This window comes from Dermacentor andersoni, chromosome 2 (genome assembly GCF_023375885.2).
Source record: "Dermacentor andersoni chromosome 2, qqDerAnde1_hic_scaffold, whole genome shotgun sequence".
NCBI lineage: Eukaryota > Metazoa > Arthropoda > Arachnida > Ixodida > Ixodidae > Dermacentor > Dermacentor andersoni.
In genome coordinates, this window is record NC_092815.1 from 231,663,456 (window position 1) to 231,684,952 (window position 21,497).

A 21,497-nucleotide genomic window follows, 5' to 3' on the forward strand; every position below is an offset into this window, starting at 1 on the left:
GGAGATTGAACGAAGATACTCGACTTCCTGGGAATGCTATTGGTCCCGCGGGGAAGGTGCAATCAGCACCTATATTTCAGTAATGAAGCGCTCTGTACGCTGGTGTGTATAGTTTACGCAGTCTAAATTAATAAATGCTAAGCAAAAATAATCTCCTGCAAATCTGAGCCATGTTTCCGAGTCTGATAGGCAGCATAAAATTTGTTTATATGAAAAAAATTATGTGGTCGTTGTGTATGGCGCCAACACAATTATGAAAAAGAATAAAAAACAAATAGTTAGTTTACGTAGTTTCTACCAAAATAATGTACCAACGAGAGCTGGAGTTTCACTTTGTTCTACATTATGCCTATCCAGAAATTCGGCTGTTAACCATCTTACGAAGCGTGACCTACTTTTGTCTCACAGGTATGCCGCTACCGTACGGGGAGTGGCGGTCTGCGAGAGGCATATCAAGGCTCCATTCCGGATGCGTCAAAGGGGAGAACTTGGTTCATCCTCAGGGTGACGCCTACTACTTGACATGCGCTAACGGGGCACTTAGGCAACGACGGTGTGGCGTGGGTCGGCTATTCTCCGCCCACGCTGGGAAGTGCGTGAACGCCCGGGCTATTCATCGTGAAAGCGGTTAGTAGGCAATCGCATGATAGCCTAAATACAATATTGCTACCATTTTGATAGAGCACGTGCTAGGACGAACACTTGAGTGGTGCCACAGAGAATGTGCGCGGTATCCGAAGAGGCATGCGTTTTACAGGACAACTGAGATTAGAAGTAATCGACAAGGGCCATATAAGGCAATTGTCAGCCTGGAGAAGGCTAATTCCATTGTAAAATCGCATTGCTCCAATAAATTGCTCGAAGCACTCCGGGAAGCACTCCTTAAAAATCTGTATTTTGTCCACAATGGTCAATCAAGGGAAGCCTGGAGCCTGCACGTTTCGAAAAAGGGGCTCGTCTTAGTCTGACTGAGGCTTTCTTGTTTTGCCACTGCGTTGCTGGCCGATTGGCATTGGGCGTACAGTACGTACAGTACGAACAGTACTATACGAGGAGGACAGCAAATATCTATGGAAGAAATATTATTTTAACGTATTCATTCTAACTTCAAGCGGTCATCATTGCTTTCATGCTAATGCGGTGTCTCGTTTGTGAGTCGACCGTAGTGCATAAAATCATAATGTAAAGACATCAACCAAGCACAGCACCTTTGACCACGGTGGATGGACTACGGATAATGAAAGAATGCGATTTCAAAATTAGACCATACAAAAATCACAATCTGAATCGTAGATTAAAGCGCCAGTTAAGAGGAAAATGATTTTTTCTGTATCAGTAAATTACCCTGTCACAATACTAAAAATACCACTCTTACAGCTAGAAGACGCTTGGTAAGCAAAAAGAAAAAGAAAACGAGAAGCGCACAACAAGGCAAGTGGCGCCCCTCGTCATGATGTCATAGATTCTGACCGCGTCTGCTGGGTACCAGTTATTTTTTTTACAGCAAATGCTGTATATTATTAACTTTCAATAGCTTTTTCGGCGCTCTTCAACAGAAATAAATCATCATATGGGCCGATCCTAGTGATAGCGCAGAAGGGTCCAAGCTACATGCCCCTGTGGGCTCGGGGACCTGTAATGTGCCCTTGACCTGCCCTTGTCTCACGTGGGACCCAAAGAGGCCCCAGGCACAAGGGTAAGAACGTAGTTTTTTCGGCGTCTGGTAACAGAAGCGGACTTAGCGATCTCTAGCACAGTCATACGGGTGCAGTGCGGAGGCGCAGGTGTCAAAATGCGGAACACATTAGAACTCTCGCATGAACAATAGCGTGACGTCAAGGTTATCGCAGTATATAAGAAGGAGTGGTATCGGTGCTAAAAGCGGCTGCGTTATCGATGGGGCGGACACGTATAGCTCGTACACCCGAAGTAAAACATGAGTACGAGGAGCGCCGGAAGGAACAGCAACGAGAATGTGAACGGCGCCGGCGCGAAATAATTATAATAATACTTTATTGACACAGAAATTCCGCCAGAATTAATACATAATAGGCGTGCCAAAGCCGCATTGGGTTTGAAGGGTAGAGCCGACGGACAGCGTTTAACACAATGTAATATCGCGGATAACACAAGATAGTCAGAAACATTGTTAGCAGGAAAGGACACAGAAGAGAAACACAAAGAGCAATGAGGAGGCAAAAATGAAAACAAACCATGTATCCTACGCTGAAAAGTAGCATAACCCTGCATTCTTAATACGGAGCAATAAAACATACATCAGGCGTTTGTATATTACTTAAAAACCACCAATTATCCAATTGACAACAGGCAACAAAAAACAATCGAAATAGGAACCAAAAAGAGATAGGAATATATGAAATCTGCAGGGAGCAGGGCACTGAAACAAACAAAAGTACTGTTTTCACGCTCTATTCACACACATCAGTAGCTGTATAATGAAACAAATAAATTGATGTATTTGCTCCAGAACCATAAAGTTATGTAGGGTTTCAATATACATGAAAGAACAACCGTGTAAGGGATTGAGGTTAATGCGACGAAGAATTTCTTTTAATTTATACTTTGATTTCGCGCGAAAGGCACTTGCTGGTAGTTTATTGAGAGAGGAAGGGATGAAGTAATTACGAGTGCGCTGACCGTACTTGGTAGAGCAGCGAGGCACCCGAAAACGGTCTTTCGGCCGGAGACAACGAGCAGGAACATAGTCAACCTTGTATCTGTGCGACCAGAAATGCCTCAGGAGGGCCGTTTCCGTCAGAAGGGCGTTAAAATCTGGCAACCTTAAGGCTTTGAAAAGGTCAATGTTGGTGGCTAAACCTATATCATAACCAACAATTTTCGGAATCGATCGAAGGATAGAGTTGACTTTATTTTTCCATCGAATCGCACATTGACCGTACACCGTAATCCCATAGCGAAGCGTACCATAACCCAAAGCTTGTAAAACCATTTTACGAACGGAGAGTGGCATGTAATATCTGATATTGTATAATGTATCTGAAACTGTACGTAATCTTGAGCATATATGGGCCAGATGGGAATTCCATGTGAAGTCACTGTCGAGGAAAACGCCGAGGTGTTTCACTGTTGAAACATATTGAACAAGTGAGCAGGTGAAGGGGGAGCAAGATGATGAGTGTGCCACTAATGGAAGGTTTAAACTGATTTTCTCAAAGGATTATGAAAACATATAAGGTGTGTTTTCGAGATGTTTACTTTAATGACATTGTCAGTGAACCAGTTCATAACGCTAATCGTTGCATATTGTAAAAGGGAGATAGCATCTGAAAAACGGGCAGCTTGAGACAAGATAACTCTGTCGTCTGCGTACTGAAATGTAAAAGTAGGGATAGCAGCGGCGAGGTCATTCACATACAGAATAAAAAGAAGTGGACTTAATGTAGATTCCTGAGATTCCTTTTATTGAAGTTGTATTACTCTGGTGCTGCCAAATGGAGGCTAACTGCGTTCTATTCTCCAAAATTAGAGAGTAGCTTTAGGAAAGGCCCACGAAATCCCATCAAGGAAAGCTTATATAACAAAAGACTATGGCAAACACTGTCGAAAGCTTTGCTAACATAAAGAAAAAGAGCACATACGACCTGGTTAGCATCAAAAGCTGAATTTATAATGTCTGAAATATCCTCAAGGAGAGCCTGTGTGCCTCTGCCTGGGACAAAACCATACAGCGTACTTGAAATAATGCTACTGGCATCGAGGTACTTCGACATGACTTGCAGCAGGTGTTTTTCTAATATTTGAGAGATGCACGGCAGAATTGAAATTGGACGATAATTTTCGTATCTATTTCGTGCACCACTCTTGAAGAGCGGTATGACTATGGCCTTTTTCGTTTCTGTAGGTATAATACCACTGTTTAAAATGTGATTCAGCAGTGATAACAGCACATACTTAACAGCATCGAAATTTGTTCGTAACTCGTCCACAGAAATGCCATCAACGCCCGGTGATTTACCAGCTTTTAAGTTAAATAGAATTGATCTGAGATCAAGTTCTGATAGAGAAGGAAGGTGCGCAGATTTGTATACGCTGTTTCTTAAAGTACAGTGATCAGGGTGTGGTTTAGCAGTACAAGAAACGTGCGAGAACTATATGTTAAATTCATTTGAAACAGTTGCCCCGTCTGCAGAAATATGGGACTCAAGTGGTAACAGGCGGCCACCACGTTTGGATATACCTCTTAATTCATTTGCACGAGATTACGTCTTTCTCACGTCCGAACGAGCTTCTTTGAATTTTTGGCGCATATGATTTCGCTTTGCTAGCGGAATCATGGAATTCACTCGATTTCTACATGTTTTTAATTTCAGTAGTAGCTCCGGACAACTTGGAGCCCGTTTAGCTTGGGCCCACATAAGGCCTTTTTCCTCAATTGCCGCGAAAATTTGTGGCGACAGCCATTTGTTCTCTTCGCGACGTAATCTGACTTTTACAAACCGGGTGCATTTGTTTCTATAACTGTGGAGAATCTTAACAAAACGGTCGTATAAATCAGCTGGAGAGAGTGTATATAACATGGACTGCCAATTATGTTTTGTGACCCATTCGTCAAAGAGCTTAGGATCAACAATGCAAATTTCCTTTTTCATGCTATTGACTTTCGAAGGTTTGGCATTTTCTACAAGACGACAACAGACGAAATAATGATGAGCGACCTTGGTTTCAACAACAGCTGCCTGTATCGCAAAAGTGGAGCACCGAACATTAATATGGTCAATGCAGGATTTAACCAACTTTCCACACAGAAATTCTTCACGCGTTGCTTGATGTATAATGCCGTCTAATCCTCATTTAGATAATAGATCGAGATAGTCGGCGACCGGTGACAGAATGGGGCGGAGGGTGTCGATGTTAATGTCGCCTAGCACACAAACGTTCTCGTCAAGAGATAGGGATGATAGTGCTGTGTCAAATTCTGATAAGAATAAGCGAACATTGCAACAAGGCGGCCGGTACACAGAGAAAACAGCCAATGAAGTCTAAGATGAGCATAGTTGCAGAGCAACAACTTCAGCTTGTGAAAAGCAAAGCGGTATTTCTGACACAGAGTACTTGCCTTCGCAAATACGGCCACGCCCCCTCCTTTACGGAACGTGCGAGTGTATGAAAACAACTTATTACCTGGTATAGAAAAAGAAGACATGGCGTCAGCAGGAACATTAATTTCTGTCAAAACAAAGACGTCGCAGATAGACAGGAAAGGCGAAGTTAAAGCGCAACAATGATTCCAGTGCTTACGGATGCTGCGGATATTAACTTGGGTGGCAGTGAAGGCATTACCGGTGTTAGCAATAAAAAAGTTATGAATTTCTGAGAAGGTAAGAAACGAGAGTGATCTAGCTACATCCATATTTACACCAGTTTTTCGAGGCCAATTGAAGTATCAATGCGAGCGAGAGGAGCACCCTCAGCTTTTCTGGCCAGCACACACCGACGAAGGACGATCCCGCGAGGCTGAACGAAAACGGCAATCGCGAGCCCGGGCGCCTCCGAACTAGCAACGCAAAAAATTACAACTATTCCACTCTGTGAAGATTGAATGGCAGCGAAAGCACTTTGCTTTTCGTTCGGGAGTTTTGACCATCGTCAGCTTTCGCTGCCATTCCATCTTCACAGAGTGGAATGGTTGTTATTTTTTGGTAGACTACATTTTGCTCTAAAGGAGCCACATAATGAAGACGGCTAATTTCAAGAAGCTTTACATAGCCTGCATGATCCAAATACTAAAAAATGTTGTAGCGTAGTGGTTATGGCGTGAAACTCAAAGAATGAAACTTTCAGCTTCATTTCCTCCTCTAGTCATAGACGTATTATTGCAAAATATAACAACACATTTTTCGAAGAATACTTTGTCAGTATAACTTTATTTACTTTGCTTTAGTGCCGTATTAAACGTGTGTGCGTAAATGCGCAAACAAATGCGGCTTGCGGATTTGGTTATGTTATGCCATAGTTCTCATCAGTGGCGTAGCTAGGTCCTCTGGCACCCGGGGCCCATAGGTGTTCTGTCACCCCCCCCCCCCCCCCCCCCCGGGTGTAGTCGAGGAACGCGAGGATATCAACAAGTTCCGGGTGTCTTCAGACGTATATGACACCCCCCCCGCTGGCCTCTTGCACCCGGGGCCCACGGCCCCCCGGCCCCCCCTGTTGCACGCCACTGGTTCTCATGCATCCTCAGCAGCACGCTTTCACGTACCCCGCTGTCGCTGTGTGCCCAATACGGCTTCATGCAGCCTTTTTCTTTCTTTGTCTAGATGGCTTGTTATGGCCCTAGAAACGACGTGGCTTTCTTTTTCGTGAACTGAATCACCCCCTTGCAAACCCGGTCAAACAAATAAACACACCTCGCATAGACTCGCTACGCCACCTACTAGGACCCTGTACAGACGGTGTTGCGAAGCTAGGCAGCATTTTCAGGAAAATACCGAGGAAGAGCGGAAAAAACTCTATTAAAGAGACAGTTTTCGGGCCGCAGGGATAAAAAAGTTGGGTTTTATGCAATTGGGCCACTCTCTTGCTTCTGTGATATCTCAGAACCTGGCATTACTCTGGATTTAAAAAAAAAATGTTCAGAGATCTCATAGTGCAAAGGACAAAAAGAACGAACTGGTCATTGTATCTTTAGGGAAATAGGCTAAAGCAAGTACTACAATTTATTGGCTACAAGGGTCGCAGTTTTTCATTTTGTTACATATTCTTGGAAACTTCACTCCTCGTTTCCACTATGGTGGATTGGCGGAGACATGGGTGTCTGCAGCTAATGAATATAAAATAATACTTTCAAATTTAAGGAAAAGGATAAATTGAGCGCGACAGTTGCAAAAATATCACGTAGAAATGAAATCAACTAAAGATAAGAAGAGAGTAGGCATATATAACTTGGTAATCACTTGCAATCAGTTGTAAGTTGCTGGGCCGTCGCACAAACATCTATAAGTATGCACGAGTTCATAGTCTTCAAGTTCATGGATTGTGGTAATTGTGATCAGCATGCCAATTTCGTGAAAGGGGACTTTAAAGTTTCTTTTTACCCGCTGTGGTTGCTTAGTGGCTATGGTGTTCGGCTGCTAAGCACGAGGCCGTGGGATCAAGTCCCGGCCACGGCGGCCGCATTTCGATGAGGGTGAAATGCAAAAAACACCCCTGTACTTAGATTTATGTGTACAATAAAGAGTACCAAGTGGTCGAAAATAATCTGGCGTCCGCCACCTTGGCGTGCCTCATAATCAGACCATGGTTTTGGCATGAAAAACCCACAAAGGTTATTTTTCTCAATATACTACTACAAGCTAAAAAGTAACCCTAGATAATTCTTGCAGTTTATCAAGAAGAATAGAAAGTACGAAGTGTCAATTCCTGTGCTCGAACACAATGGGTCTCTTGTGCATGATAGTCTAGATAAGGCAGAATGTTTTAGCTCGTTCTTCGGTTCTGTTTTTTCTGCGCGCGCAACTAATACTGATTCAGTGTTTCACTACGCGCTTATAGGAGGGGAACCAATGAATGACATCGTATTCGACAGGAGGGGTAAAAAATTAAAATTAAATTATGGGGTTTTACGTGCCAAAACCACTTTCTGATTATGAGGCACGCCGTAGTGGAGGACTCCGGAAATTTTGACCACCTGGGGTTCTTTAACGTGCACCTAAATCTAAGTACACGGCTGTTTTCGCATTTCGCCCCCATCGAAATGCGGCCGCCGTGGCCGGGATTCGATCCCGCGACCTCGTGCTCAGCAGCCCAACACCATAGCCACTGAGCAACCACGGCGGGTGACAGGAGGGGTATTCAACTACAACTTGAGCGTTTAAGTACCACAAGTGCCAGCGGTCCCGATGGCTTGCCGAACTATCTGCTTTCCGCTTGTGCAGGCCCGTTGTCTAAATACCTTTATGTGCTCTTTGCCAAGTCCTTGACATGCGGAATGTTGCCTATAGACTGGAAAATTGCCAATGTTGTTCCTATTCCGAAGTCAGGACCTCGAAAATCTGTGTTTAATTATCGACCGGTGTCCTTGACTAGCGTACCTTGCAAGATCTTTGAGCATGTACTTTTTAGCAATATCATGACTCACTTAAATTTCTTTTCCTTGTTGATCCCTCAGCAACACGCATTTCGAAGTGGGTTTTCTTGTATTACTCAGCTTACAGAATTAACGCACGACCTAGCATCCACTCTTCACAAAGGGGGCTGTGTAAATAGCATCTTTTTAGATTTCAGGAAGGCTTTTGACCTAGTGCCCCATTCTTTACTGCTTGAAAAATTGTCGTGGTACAACGTAAATAAAATGGTTGTTGAATGGATAAAAGAATACTTAAATTGTAGGACACAACGCGTAGTCGTTGGAGGTAGGCTGTCGCATGGTGTTGATGTGTCATCGGGGGTGCCTCAAGGTTCAGTTTTGGGTCCACTATTGTTTTTGTTATACATGAATGACATTACCGTTGGCATATCATCTTTCATCCGATTGTTTGCGGACGACTGCGTTTTGTATCGCGTTATGAAAGGTCCCGATGATTATAATGAACTACAGAAGGATTTAGACAAGGTTGCAGAGTGGTGTGATAAATGGTGCATGAGTATCAATCTTGATAAAACTGTGCAGATGTGCTTTACGAGACAAAGGTCACCAAATGTATATACATATAGCATTAACGGGACAAATCTTGCATCCGTGTGTGAATATAAATGCCTTGGGGTGTACTTGACCCTCAACTATGCTGGCACCGTCATGTTAACTATATAATTGCTAAGGCGTATAGAGTTCTTGCTATGCTACGTAGAAATGCGAAGTGCTTTCCTTTAGAAACAAGGAACCTGCTTTACAAGACTAACATAAGACCAATACTGGAATATGCTTGCACTAACTGGGACCCGTGGACTGCGACAGACATAAAAAAACTAGAAAGAGTACAAAGCTTAGCAGCCCGTTTCGTGGTTCAAAATTATACTCGGTATTTTAGCGCAACCCAAACAAAGGAAACATTAGCATTAGGCTGGAATACACTTCAACATCGTAGAAAAACATTCAGATTAAAATTTTTGCACAATATATATCATTCTAAAACCGGCCTCAATCGTGATAGCTACATAAGACCTCCGAAGTACACTTCTGGCAGGCGCGATCACCCACTTAAAATTAAAGAGTATAGATGTAGAACGGAGCTTTTTAAGATGTCATTTTTTTCATAAAACGGCCAGTGAGTGGAACAGGTTGCCCAGCGATGTTGTATCGCTATCTTCAAATGATGCCTTTGCTTCAGCCGTATGACTTGCATTTTTTTTTCTCTGTACTTTGTGCTTGCGTCAGCAGAACCGCTTTGTTTCACTTCGCACATGTACGGTTATGCTCTGCTTCTTTGTTTCGTCATTTTTGTTGTGACGGCGATTTGCCCTGATCTGTATTTATTTTTTTCATGTATTCTATATTAACTGCTGTTCGTCAATTATATATGTACTTCTCCCCCCCCCCCCCCACTATAATGCCAAACTGGCGCTGTGGGTACTGTGATAAAAAAATAAATAAAAAATACTGAAGCAGTGAGTTGAGAAATAAATATCTTATTATAGAACATGTAGAGACAGGATTGCGCCGCACGAGACCTGTGCAAATAAAGAATTTGGAGGAGGCTTAAGCTTCGCCTTTAATAGTGGAACGCGATAGCAATGAGATCCCTGACTGCTCCTCACGCATCCCGGCAACTGCAGCGTATGTAACCGCAATGTTTACAGGGAAACGCTGGCCGCGAGCGCTATGCACGAAAGCGAGCTTTCTGGTAGAAACGCGGCCTCTTGCGTGGACCACGTTGCGGCAGACGCGAGTGCCATCTGGAGGTATTGCAAGGAATCGGGTGCGCTGCTCCGTGGCCTCCAAGATGCTCGCGCGCCGGCGCGCGCAAATGACGTATGCTGTGGCCGGTCTATGCATGGTAAAAACGCTGGAAAAGTGCTTTCTTTGGTTTTCCCGTAACAGAGTGAACTTTTCTCTTATGGTCAAATAACAATCGAACGCTATCATGCCTGTAGGTTGTGTGTAAGTCGTAGTTTACAATTATTCTACGTATTTTATTTTGAGAAATTCGATTAGCTCAATAGCTTCCTTGCACAACTTGGTGGGCCTGGGTATGGGTGGTTCGAAAATATTTTTACCGTAACAACGTTCGACGCTGCACGCCGACGCCGGAGTTTCTGCGATACGGGGGCCTTAACCCTATCGCATTAATATTCGAACGGAGCATCTGACTGCATAACTTTTGCAAGTACACTTCAAGCGTGCGGGTATTTCAAACCCACTGCGCCAGAGATATACACTGCGTCATTTTTCTCTTCCTCCTTTGCCTCGCAGGGGCATCTGCGTCAGCAGGCGTTAGGTGTGTTGCGACACCACGTATCCGAGCACATGAGGGTGGGACCTTCCCGCGTGTAGCCGTGCGCGGCTTAGCTGTGTCCAGGGAAAGGGGGATCCTAGGGGTAGAGCCGATGCAGGGTGTTCGGACCTTTAAGACCCCCGCGGAGGCAACGCACTTCTTTGGCCTCTGTTTCACGTAGACGGCACCCCGGACTGGCCCACCCGGGGGAAGTCGGCAGTCACCTTCTCCTGTCTCTCTTCTCAAATCTTCGTCTTTCTCTCTCACACTTTCACCTTTCCTATCACCTTCTCTCTTCCATTCAGTTCCTTAGTCTTTGGCGGCTAGGGCTAACCTAGTGTGGCTATCCTACCTTGGGTACACCACATTTGGTTATAGTGACGGCGTACGACTGGCGTCGAGCAGACTTGTACGCAAGCTCTCCCACGTCCCTCGTTGGGCTCCGGTGTGAGTGGTCGGCGCTTTTACCGAACATACGAATTTTTCTCATGGCAGCGCATACATCAGTTGTCTATGATCGGCGTCTGAATAGATGCCGCACCGAAGCACCGTTCCAGGTCTCTTTTCCGAGCAACGCTCCATCATTTCCTAAGCACTATGTACTGCACAGCGAAAACAACATACCAGTAAGGAAGATCTCCCCATTCCTGGTGGCCAAGTGTCTGAAAGACAAAATTGGAACGACATAAAAAGCCTAAAAAAGGTCTAGCGGGGACCTCCTCCTAGAACTAAATGACAAAAATTAAGGGCAATATCTCTCCGAACTTACCAGTATTGGCGACGCCACAGTGACAGTTTCCCCACACAGACACTAAAGAAAAACAGGGGTGTGATATCAGAGGAAGTCTTGACTGGCTTGAGCGATGACGAACTGCTGGAAGGTTTCCAGGAGCAAAACTTTACCAAACTACAAAGAATTTTCATCCACAGGAACCACCAAGAAATCTCGACAAAACATGTTATACTCACCTTTGGAACAAGTGCAATGCCTACCTCACTGGATGCAGGTTATGTTAAGGTAAATGTCAGACCATATATCCAGAATCCCAACCGATGTTTCAAATGCAAAGGTTTGGATATGCTTCCTATGCATGCCGAGGACAACAACTTGTGCTTAATGCAGCTCCAACGATCACCAATCTGACAATTGCACCACTTCCCCGCATTATGTTAACTGCAAAGGAGATCATCCAGCTTACTCGCGGTCTTGCCATTGCTGGAAAAAAGAAAAAGAAGCACTTGCACTGTCAAAGGAAAAAATATCGTTCTTTGAAGCGATAAAGCGATTGTCATACCTTTCGCGAAGAAGTTATGCCGATGTGATGCAGGTGGGGGTAGCGTCACAGAGTACTCAGGAGTCCTTCGAGCCCACGCATAGTGGTCCCGCAGTGACCCCTCCGGCCCCCGTGGTGGAAGCAGCCAGCGCTGATCCATCCTCTTCAAAGGCCCTGCAAACACCAGTCCCGCAGGGCCCTAAGATCAAGCGAACTCTAAGACCCGAGACACGTGTCTCGGCGCCCGACTATTGGTCCTCCAGCGACTCAAAGAGAGCGATGGGGGTCGACCCAAAAACCCCGGTGTAGTCGACGCCGAAGAAGGGCACTCTCGAGCGCAGAAAGAGGCGCAAAGTCTCAATAACCACGGTAAATAAGAAACCGATAACATAAAGGTTATCGCTCCTTTGTATCAGCATTCTTTAGATCTGTGTCACCTAACATCTTTCTTATTCTCCTTCACTTTAATGCAATTTCTTACCTTTTAGTTTCCAGATGGCTTTTATTATCCATTGGAATTGTAGAGAACTCTTGCACAACGTAGGTGTCTGTAGCCTTGTGCTTACAGGAAACAAACTTAGGCGAAAAGCAGAAAAACACTTTAACAGTCTTCACTGTTGTACGGCGCGACCATACTCAGGCGAACCGGCTTTCGGGTGGTGTAGCCATTGTTCTGCAGAGCGGCATTGCATCAAGAGAAGTTACCATTAACAGTCACATAGAAGCCGTTGCTGTCACTGCTTTAGCACACACAAACTATCAACATTTGTTCCATATACATTCAACTACATTCACATTTTACTGTAAGAGATCTGGAGTAAAGTTTAAACCAGCTACCTGAACCTTTCTTAATAGCGGGTGATTTTAACGCACATGCATTATAGGGTAGCCAGACAACCGACACCAGAGGACAAAAACTTGAATATTTTATCCTGACAAACGACATATGCCTTTTAAAGACTCGCGCGCCAACCTTCTGCTCCCCAAGCACAGGAGCTATGAGCTGTGTAGATCTGGCGCTGTGCACTCCCTCTCTCTTTATCGATTCTAAATGGAATGTTACTGACAATCCTTATGGTAGTGGCCATATGCCTGGCATTATTAAAAAAAACATCTTCTTTCCGTACAGTACCACTAAGTAGCATAGTAACCACTAAGTAACCACTAAGTAACCCCGTTGAAAACTCCACCTAGCAGACTGGCCTCTCTTCAGCGAAAATGCCAGTCTGGATGACATATCGGGGGATCAAACGATCGACGAAATGAATTAAAATATTACTGCCTTAATGCTTGCTGCAGCAGAACAAACGATTCCGCAATCCTCCGGCTTCCTAAAGAAAAAATTAAAACCCTGGTGGACGAATCAATGTACACAAACTAAAAAAGCGCTAAACAAAGCGTGGGGTATTTTTCGGCGATACGCAACACAAGATAACCTCCTCTATTTAAAAAAAATTAAAGGAGAAAGCCAGGTACACGCGCAGGCAAGTCGAAAGGCAGTATTGGAAAACGTATGTTTCCCCCATAAATAGCTCAATAACATCCAAAAGAATGTGGGATCAACTTCGTAAGTTCAAAGGTGACTACGGTTCTTAAACTATCCCCATACTCTCAGCCCTCAGGCATGCAAACAAATTTAGAAGAACAAGCAAACATATTAAGGCAACATTTTCATGATATATCAAGCTCAGAAAACTATTCTGCGTCATTTCTAAAACATAAGCAATCAGCAGAAAAACAAAAGCTTCTGACAACAGGAAGTTCCGAGAGATCATATAATGCCCCTTTAACACTCCCAGAAATCAACAAAGTACTCACTGCTGGCAAAAAGACAGCGCACAGTACGGACAGGGTACATTGCACAATGCTCGCACACCTATCTCCTAAAACAGGTAAGACCCTCCTCCGTTGTTTTTGCAACATAATCTGGGAAACAGGAAAAATGGCAAATGAGTGGAAAAAAGCCATTATAATCCTTTTCTTGAAAGCTGGACAGCATCCTATAACAGCAGCTAGCTACCGACCTATAACACTCACAAAGTGTCTTCTTATGAATCCATTATAAACATCAGATTGACATACGTCCTTTAAACCGAGAACCTGCTCGATAATCATCAGTGTGGGTACAAGAAAGGCTGCTCTACAACAAATCATCTAGTTCGGCTAGAACACGAGATAAGTGTGGCCTTTCTACACAAGCAATACTGCCTCACGGTTTTGTTTGATCTAGAAAAGGAGTACGACAAAATATAGAAGTTTAGTATCTTAAGGGACTTAGGGGATTTAGGGATCCGCAGTAGAATGCTCAAATGGCGAGCCGATTTTATGTCCGGCCGAGCATTCCAAGATCGTTTAGGAGCGGTGCTGTCCCGCGTATTTAATCAGGAAAATGGTGTACCACAGAGGTGTGTATTAAGCACAACATTGTTTGTGGTGAAAATGAACACAGTCAGTAATGTGATTCCAACCCCTGTAATGCACTCATTATATGTGAATGATCTACAAATTTCGTGTCGTGCATCAAAGCTGGCAACTTGTGAACGGCAAATCCAAATTGCGCTAAACAAACTCACGTAGTGGGCATCTGAAAACCGTTTTCGCTTTTCAAGTGAAAAAACTGTTAATGTTGTCTTTTCACAAAAAACAGGCCTACATCCAGATCCCATCCTTAAGCTACAGGAAGCCATGCTACCGGTAAAACAAGAACACAAGTTTGTGGGTGTTCTCTTTGATAAAAAGTTCAACTTTCTCGCGCACATAAATAGTCTAAAAATTAAAGTGAACAATGCACTTAACATCCTCAATGTCCTCCCCCGGAAACGCTGGGGCTGGGACGTAAATGCCTGCTACACATCTACCGCATTTTAGCACGTAGCATATTAGACTATGGTGGCATCATATATGGTTCAGCCAGACAGTCTTACATCTGGCGACTTGACTCAGTTCATGACCTCTGCCTACGACTGGCAAGTGGCGCTTATAGAACATCACCTGTCCAGAGTTTATACGTCGACTGTAATGAGCCTCCTTTACAACAGCGCCCCCAGAGTGCTACTAACTTTTTCCTACATACTCGGAATGCAGTCCTCACTACAACACATATGCTGCAACATCGTCACACAGTGCAGCTCACGCTTACATTATACAAATAAACCAAACATGATTAGGCCGCTTATTTTGTGATACGAGGACTATTGTCCGGGTTTATGACATCCCTCGGGAAGTCCTCCAGGTTGCCAAAAAGCCAGAACGTTTGCCGCGTGGTGTGATTTCATACCCTTTTGCGACTGGATACTAACACATTTAAAGAAAAGAGACACATCACACCAACAGATTTTGCAAGAATTCGGTGCTCTTCATGACAAGTAATAAAAAACATGAAATTTTATGCTGATGGCTCTAAAATGAAAAGAAAAACGCATGGGTGGGGAGGCGTAAATGAAAATTGGGAAACAAGTATTCGACTGCCACAGCATGCCTCTGTCTACCCAGTCGAAGTATACGTAATACGGATGGTAGTTCAAAAGATCATCACTGACAAACATGAAAACACTGTCATATACAGATTCATTAGGCATACTCAAGGCTCTATACGTGAAATGCAAAAGTGAACCCCTGTTAGGGGATACTTCAAACGCATTATCGTCACACAAATACGGCAGATCAATTAGGTTTTGCTGGGTACCAAGCCTTGTTGGAATACCGGGTAACGAAGCAGAGGATAGATGCGCATCAATGGAAGCGTACCAAAATTTTACAAATACAACACTTCCATATAGAGACAGTATCACAGCGGTTCGGAAGGCCTTGACGTCAAAATGGCATCACGAATGGGACCATTGTTTAAGAAATAAGCTACATCTTATTAAATCTGTAATTGGCGAGTGGAAGTCATGCAGTCACCGGCAACGGTTCTTCGAGGTGATCATGTGTCGGCTTTGGAGTGGACACAGAAATCCAACACGGAACTTTCGCCTCCGAAAAGAAAAACCGCCGACTTCCGAAAAATGCAATCAACCGCTTACAGTAATACAAATCCTTATAACATGTCCCCACTTTGAAACACAGTGACGGAGGTTTTTACACAGCCTGTATAATTCATATACACCATTACACCCTGCCCTATTACTGGCAGGTGACCCCCTAGTTCCGTTTACTAACCTGTACGAACCCGCCACGTTGCTCAGTGGCTATGGTGTTGGGCTGCTTAGCACGAGGTCGCGGGATCAAATCCCGGCCGTGGCGGCCGCATTTCGAAGGGGGCGAAATGCGAAAACACCCGTGTACTTAGATTTAGGTGCACCTTAAAGAACCCCAGGTGGTCGAAATTTCCGGAGTCCTCTACTACGGCGTGCCTCATAATCAGAAAGTGGTTTTGGCACGTTAAACCTCATAATTTAATTTTAATTAACCTGTGTGATATTTTAGAGAAAACTGGTTATTTACACCAACTATATTGTAATGCAGGTTTACTTGCTCTCACGTTGGGTTTCTGTTTGTTTTGTGACTGGCGCAGCATGGCTTTAGTTGTCTTTGTGCCATTAAACCCAAACTAACCAACCGACCATCAGCAGCCTTTGGCGCACATCCGCTGCCACATAACGCCGTCTCCCAACTATGCCGTTGCTAACAGAATTGAGGATATTGCCACCTGGATTATGTAGGACCATCACTGATTTTCATAGCTCCTCGGAAAAGTTCGCTCATCATCAATAGCAACATGTAAATACATCTCGAGGACTTTCTCTTTTAGTCGTTACAGTATCGTTCTAAGTATCAAGCATCTATTGCAATGAAATTACTGTCGTAGTTATTTATGCCACAGAAACACCGTATCATTCGGTTCAGGTTATCTCCTTCAGTCGCGCAGCAGGCGTAGGTAATGGCGACCGAAATAAACCAAACTGAAGTAGTGGATTCTGTTAAGCATAATTTATTGATTTGTGTCCATGGAAAACCTACCATGTGCTTGCAAATTCTTAGCCACATGTAAAAATTTGAATTACCGGCTTTTGTCTCACGGAAACTCTCTTCAGTTGGGTTACATAAGTTCCTTTACTCGAGTAAGAAAGTGTCCATCTTGAATTCAGCAGTGCAGAAAATAAATCTGGAATTCTCGTGCATATGTTGGAATCGTTGATAAGCGCAGCTTTTTTAACGTTTATAAAAAATGTTTTCACTTCTATGTGGCTCAAACATTCTCGCTCAATGCACGCCCTGGTGTGATTTGGTTTCCTTAATTCTTTCTGGTGAATTCGTTCTGCGGAAGCCTGCAGAACGTCTTTCTCCACACTCTGCGGCTTCTGTTGCCGACTTCTGCACTTCTTGACTCTTTCAGATTGTCCATCCGGGGCGTTACCCAGTGGCAGATACCCATTCTTGGGGATTTTACAAAAAAATGTCCACAGACACAATGCCACCTGACCTACTGTAGGTACCCATTTCGCGCAGTTGTCTATTCGGACACATTGCTGTATACTTGAGCACATTCACCAAAGTTCTATAATCGGTAAGACCGTAGCAGCCTGAACCTGCAAATTTGGGCAAAATAGCACAAAAAGTTTAACTTTAAAAACTAATCACCGGCACACAGTTGTGGTTAATTTCGTTAATTTTATTTGCAAGAACGCAATCACTTGGCCATTTCCGCTGATACTGACCACCCTGCTTTGCTGATGGTACAAAATAATAAATGAAAATTAACATAAATCGCTAGAAAAGATGGTCCATGGTTCGGTATTTTCGCATGAAGCAGCTTTCATGTCAGCCAGCACAGGGGGTCGTAACATGTAACAACAACATTTAACATTAATATCGCTTATATATTTTCCACTTTACTTCCTGCGTACTTTGCTTTGGTGCAAAATAAAGAAGCCTTTGACGAACATACCGCGTGCGCAGAGAACAATGCTATCGCGCCACGCCATTGGAGCCATACTTTGCTTCGCGCGCAGCGTTCAGAGAGACGCAGCTCGGCAGAAATGTCCTTTCTTTTTATCCGAATGAAAGTGGTCACTTTTGAGAGAGCTTCCTCAGCTATAGTAAGCATAATTCATCGTACTCCAACCCGTCCCCATCAGGAGTTATAAAGGCCTAGATGTGTGCATCATCTTGAAGAAATTTCACACTTAGTCGGTCCGCGCTTTCAACATGCGAGATCTATAAATAGAGTGAACAGACTCCAGCGGCGAGACAGAGGGGTACACAACCCTTTTGACCGCGGCGGAGTGAGCTTGTCCGTCTCCCTAGCGAGCTCAGGAGATTGAGGCAAGGGCAGGAGCCCCAACCATCTGGGATTGCGGTGGGCTCGAGTGGCGCAGGGCAATCGGCCACCAACAGCAGGAGGTCATTTCAGTACCCTGGTGCGTAAACACACTCTACAAGACAAACGGGCCCAATGCGCATAGGCAATGAGCGCCATTGCAAAGTGTGACCGTAAGACGTCCACTAGCGGTTACATACGTTAAACATATGTTTTACGTACTCCACCTACGGATTTTCTCTTGATGTGTGTTTTTTTTTTGTGATAACATAAGACCATTACCCCGGGCAGCACCTTGTACTCAGTCATGCTGTAAATGGCAGTATGGTAGCATGCAAGTCAATGAAAAAGGGTTGACCTATAAAAAAGATGAATTTTCTAGTTATGAAATCCGTGCTCGAATTGACGATGACACATCATAGTATAAATTGAGCACCAGAAGCAACTCCTGTAGCATATACATTCGGACGACATCGCGACATTTGCTGAACTTTACGTTTACAACTATAGACTAAGTGGGTACTCGTGACATTATCGAACCTATTACGCCTCCCATGCTACTCCAAAGTTCACAAATCGTCTCACTCGCTGGACTTGTTGCCTTGGCTACTATCCGATCTTTCTTTTCGCTAATATAGTGCGTCTAACATTACGATTGACTTGAACCTACTGCTGCGAACAGTTCTACTAAGAGCATTATGTCGTAGTTACACGCTCAGATGTCCAGGACGAAAGAGCAATTGAAGGAAGTAAAACATAAGCGAACCTATCAACTAGGATGATAAATATAGCTAATAAATACCGCAAAAATATGTAATCTTTGCATATTTCACAATGTTACTGCAGAAAACGGAAAAGGCCTGGTTAGGACCTATAAGCTGTGACAACAAACTCGAAAGTACGTAACTGAAGCACGTCAAACAGAGACAGTGTCCCTATCGTGATACACGAACTCGCGAAATTGCTGGCACACTCGAAAACTGACATTCCTGCCTTTGTTTTTCTCGTTAGTGGCAGTGTTTCCGAAGACATAAAGCTTCCGCGTATGCTGAAGACCTTTCTTTTCCTGTTTTATCGGCTGTGGAATTTTGCTACTCGGTACAAGTTTGTTTTATGAGCGCGAGTAAAGGTGAAGCGCGGAACTGACACAGTGGACAGGGAATGAGACAAGCGCCACTCTAATCACGGATTAGCAGCTAGCCCGCTCCCAAACCAGTCTACGTTTGTAGACGTAAGGGCCACATTAGAATGCCAGCGTAACCTAAAGATTCCGGCGCATTAAAATTTTGGTGCTCGTTAGTGAACTCGATATACCAGAGACACCCAAAACAGAGATAATCTTTTTCTCACCATGATGAAGCAAAGTTTTGTGCATATTAGCGCGCGATGTATTTATGCCATACAACTTTGCAGAAGTCGCGCATTCGTGTCTTCTCTTGCGCTACGATTATGGCGCAGAGCTCCGTGATTGTACTGCCTGCTGGGTATTCGTCACTGACCACCCTGCTCACCATGGCTCATCACTCACCAACGTGGCTGCCTCGTAGCCTGAACGTCCCTTGCTAAATGTTTCAATGTGTTCTTAATCAAGATATTCACGGCTGCACTACTTCTTCTTAATTTTGTCCAAACTACTGCAGTAACTTGGTTTTCTTATTTTTCAAACACGTTTACCACTCTTAATGCCTCCCAGATTCCAGTTGCTACAGATGTAGCGCCATTGATGAGGTACAAGCGTTTCTAACCACTCTTCGTCTAACAGAGAGACGAAGAAATGGAAGGAAGGTTAACCAGGTATAATCCGGTTTGCTGTCTTGCACGAGGGCAAGTAAAATACACAGTGAAAAAAGACAATTAAAGCAAAGAACATAGACACGTACGCACATCACTTTCTGTGAGCACATAACGCATTCTTGGTCACACCTGTTGATGCAGGCATATTTGCCACCAACCGGTATTTCAGATTCATAAATTCATTGATTTACCTTGCGGTCTTGAAGATAGCCCGTATCGAGGGAGAAAACATTAGGCAGGGCTATCTGATCTTGCTACTTCTCTACACATGCCCACAGCAGGCATGTCGAACGCTGGTGGGCGTCACGAGCGTGTGCGATCTGCATCCCACTCATGGTGGGTGCTAGTAGATTGGGCTACGAGCTGCCTCAACCGGCTTGATTATGGCAACACGTACTGTAGCTTTTCAGTCGCAGTAATAATGGCTACATAGTTCCTCCCATTCCCAGTCTTCCTTATGATTGATGGTTGCCGGTGACTAAACCAGGTAGAGGGAGACGTCTCTTAGAGTAGAGACAGTTAACCAGGACACCAGCCGCTCGAAGGAACCAAATTAGGCCGCTAGGCCCTGGCGGTCTTTCATGAGTTTGTCGTAAACCATCTGTTCTTTATTGATATATGGGCAGTCTTTGCTTGACGCAAAATGGATATCTGCAGCTGGCGCAGTTAAGATGAGGCGCTCGACATGTATCAACATGTTTGCTTACGAAATCCAAACATTTCAGACAGACAGACAGACAGACAGACAGACAGACAGACAGACAGACAGACAGACAGACAGACAGACAGACAGACAGACAGACAGACAGACAGACAGACAGACAGACAGACAGACAGACAGAGAGAGAGAGAGAAACAATACGGGCTCCATTGTAGCGAGTATGGGTGCAAATGAAATCTCCGCGCTAGCAAAGCGATTGGAAGATATTTACAAGTACGCATGTGCGTTATATATGCAGCAAATGCGATTCACAAACGCGGAACCACATGTATCAGCACGCGTTCACCAGCTTTAAGAAACAAAGACACAGGGTTCTTGAAAAGTGCACTCTAGATTCATTTCCGAAAAGGAAACCACGTTTTATTTCTAAATAATTGCGAGTATCTTTTCTGCGCTTTCTTAAATTTTCTTTGACGATTTATTGTTCTCTGGCTATGAGATTGTACGCAAACGTGGGACGGTGCACACTACATTGACCTCGTTGCAATAAAGCTCCTGTTGTAGGTTAGTGCTTGTATTGTCTTGTCTATGTGTTCTTGCTGCGCTGTCTCGCACTTGAGAAGTCCAAACAGACTTTCATTCTTACTTATGCTAATCACACACCGAGCTTCAAGCGCTTTGGGCACTGAAGCTGCTTTAGGAGAAAAGGCCGAAAATCGCCGCGGTGGACGTCACCTTTTTCAGGAAACCGGATACGGTCCCATGCATTTGAACACACAAGCCTGAAATCACGTGGTTTCCTGAGGCACTGAGCTTTCATCACCCCATTGCTCTTTATCGATGGCTTAATCAATATAGCAGGTCGTTATAGCAAAGTCACTTGTACTTTTCGCTATAACGTGTGCAGTCATGCCTGCTTTACAGAAAAACGTGACAGGAAGCAGCGGTGTCGACGTCTCTGTGCTAGCGGTAACATAGACGCTGCCAGCACAAAGACAGACGGGGCGCTTCACCGACGCGATGCGCCTCTTCTGTCCCGCTTGTGGTTGCAAGTCCCCTTCACGAAAGCTTGTTTGACACTAATTCGCCACATCGGA

The 21,497-nt window shown here is 44.3% G+C and overlaps 1 long non-coding RNA gene across 1 annotated transcript in view; it reads left to right on the forward strand.

The window, feature by feature from the left end:
* The first annotated feature begins 421 nt into the window (after positions 1-421).
* The window catches only part of LOC126539812 (uncharacterized), a 35,340-nt gene continuing 14,264 nt past the window's right edge, over positions 422-21,497 (forward strand). Inside the window, exon 1 of the long non-coding RNA XR_011892930.1 lies at positions 422-627. This is a non-coding gene — a long non-coding RNA (uncharacterized lncRNA). The remainder of the gene's footprint in view (positions 628-21,497) is intronic.